The following is a 6,865-nucleotide window of genomic DNA, read 5'->3' as shown; positions in this document are numbered from 1 at the left end:
ATGGGAAAATAATACCGGGAACTGGAGAGTAAAAGTTAATGTGTTCTAACAAATCTTTATGATCTAAATCTTTATCTTAATATGAAAAATTCCCCTCTAGCAAGATGAATGTTTTAAGTTGACTCAACTTGAACCCAATCAGTCATAATGATTCTGTCACAAAACCTTTGCACTTACTTAAAGAAATGCATCCAAAAGAAAAATATGGCATAATTTTAGGACATAACTGACACATTTTATTCCACATCAATAAAGTTTTAGCCAACATTAAATATTCATTATTATTATGATTTATATTTTTAAATGTTAAAATTAATCATTCAATTTATTTTTAAAATAATATATTTTTTAATTTTAGGGGTGGGAGATATAGCACAATAGGTTATGAGTTCATTCTTGCCTTAAACATGGCCAACCTGGGTTTGATCCCTGGCATCCCATTTAGTCTTCCAAACACCACCAAAAGTGATCATCACTGGGTATGGCCAAAAAAGCCAATTTAGGAATATTAAAGACTTTAAGTTTAAGCAAAAATTTATTTGATTCTGGCAGCATCTGGCTGGTTAGGAACATGTGCTTAGGAACATTCCAGTGACAAGAAATGAGCACAAGAGTTGAGATTTTCTTTTTTGAAAAAAATAATGAATATTTATTTATTGATAGAACTTTGGAATTTAAAAAATTTTAAAAATTTATATATTTCTCCCTTCATAGTGTTTCTTCATCCATTTTCACTCCTTGGTGCTGAATTAGCACTGTTTCAAGGAGATTTCAACAGGACTAAAGATTCTGAGTAGCCAAGGGGTCACTATATGACTTGGGTTATTGGTGTAATGACATTGTACAATTTTTGCTAGTGCAACAAAAGTATGAGAAATCAGAATAACTTACAAGTGTAGTTTGTACAATGTGTGCATTTGTACACACATACCTACATTTTATTTAATTTAAAACCTTATTATTTAACACCATGGTTAAAAGTTTGTTCATGCTACCCCCATTCCTCCGGATCTCCAGGTGGGTTCCTGGGAGGAGCTGATGGGGCACCCGGGGTTTTCCCCACTCCCAGGCCGGGCCGGGCCGGGTCCCTGGCCTAGGGTGGGGAGCAAGTCCCTGAGCTCCGGGCTTGGGAGGGTCTCCCTCCCTTCCCGGAGCAGGATTTTTAGCCGGCGTGGACAGGCAGCTGGCAGGCCCCCCCATGTGCCAGCGGCCGCGTGGTCCAGCCTAGGGTAGGGGGCTCGGGTCTGGGTCACCCGACCTCCCTCTCCCCCATTCCTCCGGATCTCCAGGTGGGTTCCTGGGAGGAGCTGATGGGGCACCCGGGGTTTTCCCCACTCCCAGGCGGGGCCGGGACACTGGCCTAGGGTGGGGCTTAGGGGGTGGAGTTTGATTTGGTGGGTGGCAGGTAGCTGCTTAGCTATACTCAATCTGTCTCTGGTAATTTCATACCAGTCTACATTTTGCAAACCGCTCGGGGGCTAGCACCCCCGCAGGAACACTTTCTCCTTCCAACCATCAGTACCCCAGATTTACCCCTCTTAACTTCAGTAACACATAGTTCTAATCTCTGACCTAAGACATACAGTATATGACAGTATATGTAACAAATCCCAGAACTATTTAGAAGAACATAAATTGAACACATATATCGTTTGAATATTTTAATGGTATTTTCTTTAGCTGATGTAACTATATATTCTTCTACCATGTTGTTTCTATTCACTTTTCATCTTGTCTTTTCTTTGTAAGCTGTTCAGTAAGGATTGTTGGTGGAACTGTCCCCCAGTTTGATGCCTATGATTGAACTATGTCAAGGAAATTGCTGGTCTTGTTCCTATTGCCTCCGAGGCACCAATAACGCCCCATGGCATTGATTCTTGTTTGCATAGACACATTAAAATGGGAAAACATCATACATACAGATAAGTTCTTATCTAATAAATCTCAGTACAATGTACCTTACACCCTGAACATTGATATAATGACCTGGCACAGGCCTCAGAAGAATGGGCATCCTCCATTCACGCCGGAACCAGGCAAGCTAACTACGAAACATCCAAGGTCTTTTACAGCAACAGCTGGAAGCAGTCCTCTACCAGGAAGGACACTGCCAAGGGTCTGACATCGACCTCTTAAAAAGAGACTTTTGTTTACACTGAGAAGACTTGACAGCAACAATGACCTGCTCTACAGGACATGGTTCTCTCTAGTCCCCCTTAAGTGTGAGGTGAAACGAGAGGATGCTCTGCACCTTCCTGACTGCAATATGGGAGATGCAGACTCCAGGATCTTTAATACAGAAGCATGATACCAACAACAGAGTCTATGTGAGGAATGGAGGTGTATTGCCACTACAGACGATGACTTGAATTGAACAAACTAATTTGCCTGGAGCCTGGAGTCAGTCCTGTGCCAGGAAACTTCAGGGGTAAGGTCTCCTTGTATTTAGACCATAATTTGTCTTTCCATGTCCCTTATGTTTTGGTGGGCCTATGCAAACAAATGCCACTTTAATACCATTTTTTACTATGTTCCCTTGATTCCAATTCTTAAGAAAAACAAGTCACTAAAACTTTTGATGTTAACCTAAACTAGTTAGCATGTGCATGGAACTAGAGAAATGTACGTTGCCCTCAATGTTTAGGAAGTTACATAGGTCTAATGTCTTTAGATTATATTGTGTGCTGCTAAGAAATAGTATGTACTACAACTGGGGATTTGAGGGACAAAGTAATTGTATTGTACAGGTGTTCAGTTTTGTTTCTATTAGTGTTCTTTGGCAGAAAGTTCAAGGCTGGGATATCATCGATGGGACTACCGAGAATTCTGTTTATGGGTGATTGGGCTTCCACTGTAACTTTACCCGGTCCTCTTTCTTTGCATCTTTGTTGTCATAATTAAAAAAAAAAAAAAAAGTTTGTTCATGCTAGTTTTTTTTTTTTTACAGATAAAGTTGTTCATGATTGAGTTACAGTCATACAATGTACAATAATCTTCACCAGTGCGCATTTCCCACCAGTCAACAGTTTCCCTCTCCCCCTCCCTGATGCCCTCTTTTCTCCCATCCATCCTTCCCCATCTGCTTCTGGGGCAGGCATTTTATCTCTCTCTCCCCTGAAATATAAAAGTGTGATATCGAGAGTTCTAACTCACCATAAATGTAGAAGTTTCATTTTAAGATTTAATTAATTACATATAATTATAGTATAATCTTATTTGGGAAAACCTTTATCACAAAAGATAAGCATATAGGAATGGATCATGGCACTTCTACAGGGACTTTGGTGCTTGGCTTGAAGCAGCTGATCTTATTTCAATCCCTGACACCAAATATTGATTCCTAGGTAGCATCTCCTTGAGTAAGCCCAGAACACTACCAGCGGATATATTTCAACTATATTCTGCTTCAACATCCATTTTTATAGTATCAGAACTTCACACATTGCATCTCAATTGCTGAGTTGCATTCTTGGCTTCGTTTTAGTATTAATTTGGTATGTTTTTTTAATCTCTTTGTTGAAATTTTCACTTTTCTCATCTTGTCCCCCCACCCTACCCCTTGAGATAATGCTCAACTTTATGATAATTTGAAGTCTTTTCCAAGTCTTTTCCAAGTCTCTATTCCAGTTAAGATCCTTTTTTTGAGAGGAGGATACTTATTTCCTTTAGCTAGGAATATTCCTCTATAGTTCTTGACTTTGTCAGTCTTTATACATTAAATAAAATGTATTCTCAGTTTTAAATGAGTGGATTCATATTGGAGATGAACCTTATTATTCCACTCCCGTCTTAACTTTTGATTATCTCTGAGACCTTTGACATTTTCCCAGCAGCCTTTTTTGGGGGTTCGGAACTAGTCTCAAGTATATTTGAAGACCTGTGTTTTCCAAAGGAGGGTTTTAATTAGCAGACTAGATTTCGGCTTTATTGGAAGTCATGTTTTCAGGCAGTAGTCTTTAAAATTACAAAAATATACCTTCTGTGGAAGAGTAGAAGGATGTATAGTTGTTTCTCTGTGGAAGATCTGGGATAATCTTTGCTCCCAATTTACTGAACCTTTAAAACAGTCAGGGTGTTAACAGATGTGTCTGTCTTGTGGTTGGTAACCACAGAATTTGGGATGCCAGACAAGCACACAAGCTCCTTTTGTTACAGACCTTAAGTAACCTGACTTTTAAAAATATAAAAATCTTTTATGAGGCCAAACTTTTTCCTAAAGCAGTTGGAGGACAGGGGTAGTGAAGAAATGGTGGCAGGAACTTGTGCCTTCTTAGCTCAAGGGAAGAAGCACAGAACAGATTATCTTGGCCTGCCTCCCAAGGGAGTTTGATGCAGGGAATTTTAAGTTGTCCTTCCTGGGAATTTGAAAGCATCTTTACAATCAGTCAACTTCTTTGTTGCCAAGAAATGCTACACTTGGTTTCTAGAAAGAGCAGTCTGCTGGTCTGCATAAACCTAATTCACGTTTGCTGTACACAACTCTGACCCTAGTGGAGATCAATGACTCCTCCCTCCCCCATGGTAGAGTTGCCCATTAGTGTCCCCACAAGAAAGTCACAGAGCTGACAAGTTGCTAAATATCTAGCCAGGGCATGGCTGGGAATTCTTGGTTTTGCTGGAGGGAAGTTGAGTTAGAAGCTTGTAATCTTGCTCTCAAGATTTTATAGGCTGGGCAGTGTTTGGCCCTGAGGCATCATCATACCACAAAATTTATTTAGCTGTTCTGAGGAATTTACAGATCGTTTCTTGACTGGAGCCAGGGCAATAATCCAGTCCTAATTCTGTCTCGCTTTCTCAGATGCTGATATGGTCTATTAGACATCTGAACCTCAGGCCACAGCAAATAGACCTCTTTCATAGATACTGAAATCTAGGGCAAAACAGGAGAGTGCAAAGATACTGCCTCTATTCTATCACTGAGAGGCCCTCCATAGGTTCTTAGATGAAAGTCCTAGCACACGCAGGTAGGCTTCCTTCAGATAGCGTGTAAGAATGATGAGCTCAGGCAGTTAGTTGTTCCTGTGCTGTGTCCTGTGAGTGGCATCTGGCAGGACTGTGAAATCCACAAACTAAAGGCCACTTGCTACAAGTCAGATGACCAAGGCGTTCACTGGGCAACAGGGATAGACAGCAGGATGCACAAGCTCTGCTCTGGCAGATATCACAGTCTGGTGTAATTGTAACAGTAAGTACTACAGCTTGCTGCTCTCTCAAATCTAGAGATAGTAGGTAGGATTCTTGCTTTGCAAGAGCTCAATCCAGGCTCAATTCCAGCACCCAGTGTGGTCTTCCTAAGCCCCTCAGGAATGATATCTAAGTACAGAGCCTAGAGTAAGCCCAGACCACCACCAGGTGTGGGCCCCAAACAAAATAAACCTTTAGAGATGTCATTTCTTAGAAGTGCTGTCAATCAATACCCTGAGGCTAGACTGTGAAGATGTTGATAATCCTCCACAGGAAGAATGTATATGGCATCATTTGTAGTGATGTAAACTGAGTTTAGTACAATAAAAACAGGGGAATTGGTTTTTTTTTATTTAAATTTTGGGCCACACCCAGTGACGCTCAGGTATCACTCCTGGCTTGATGGACCATATGGGAGGGATGCCAGAACACCAGGGATGGTCACAGATGTGCGTAAGGCATTAATTACCACTGCGCCACCACTCTGGACCAGTGGGAAAAATATTTTTAAAAATCCTTTTTGCCTGAATTCTGTGGAACCTGTACAGAAGTCAAACTGGTTACTAGGACCAGGTAGCAGAGGACTCCCGTGGATAAGAACTACAAAGTCTGGGCAGTCTGATAAGTGTACAAATTCCTTCCTAGGAGCTATCAGTAAGCTGGGCCAAAGCTGGATATGAGCACAAAGATGTCTGCCCTCTCCATCTTAGGAGATTATTTCAGATCACCACGTTATGTTAGGTACCTGTTCCTCAGGTCATTTTTTTTCTTTTTTGGGGGAATGGGGTAGGAGCATACCTGGCAATGCTCAAGGTTAGTTAACTTCTGGTTCTGTATTTAGGAATCACTCAGTGCTTGGGGACCAAAGGATGCCAAGGTTCAAAACCAGGTTGACTGCACGTAAGGGAAGTGCTCTACCCACTGTACTAGATCCTCAGATCAATGCTTAAAGATAAAGTTTCCACAGAAACTCTTGGCTACTGTTTAGTCAGTGGCCTCTATACTGGGTCGGGGGCAAATGCACAACAAACTAAATTACCAATTCACTGTGTGTACCCCCTAGTCCTTGGGCATATATGATGCACTCACTGACTTTCTAGCTAAAGTGTGGGAGTTTGTCTTGTGCATCCTGGACTTAACATGTTGGGATCCCAGATCTGAGTTCAAAACTTTTCATTTCTTAAACCTGGGGAAGCAGCTTAAGAGATAAGAGCACACACTTTGTTTGGAGCTCCAGGTTTAATGTCCATCACTGAATGTGATGGAGCCACAAGCAATGTCAGGAGTGACCAAAAAGCACTCAGCAATAACTTGAGTGGCCCCTAAATAAAAATTAAAAAAAAAAAAGTTCGGGGCTGGAGAGATAGTATGGAGGTAAGGCATTTACCTTGCATACACAAGGTCGGTGGTTCGAATCCCGGCATCCCTTATATAGTATATATAGTATTAATACTTTTAAATTTTAGAAGAGCCATCTGTGAATCAGAGAGATAGTAAGGGGCAGTCAGGAGCTTGGCTTAACTGGTGATAGACCCTAATTCTATCCCCAGCACCATAAATGGTCCCTGGAGCACTGCTATGAAAAACCTCAGTACAAAGCTGAGAACAGTTCCTTTATGCTATAGACTGATATTGCTCAAAATAATAAAAAAAACTAGTTACAGAATTACCAAGAATTTTT

This window comes from Suncus etruscus, chromosome 8, assembly GCF_024139225.1.
Source record: "Suncus etruscus isolate mSunEtr1 chromosome 8, mSunEtr1.pri.cur, whole genome shotgun sequence".
In the NCBI taxonomy this organism is placed as follows: domain Eukaryota; kingdom Metazoa; phylum Chordata; class Mammalia; order Eulipotyphla; family Soricidae; genus Suncus; species Suncus etruscus.
This window is presented reverse-complemented; position numbering follows the sequence as displayed.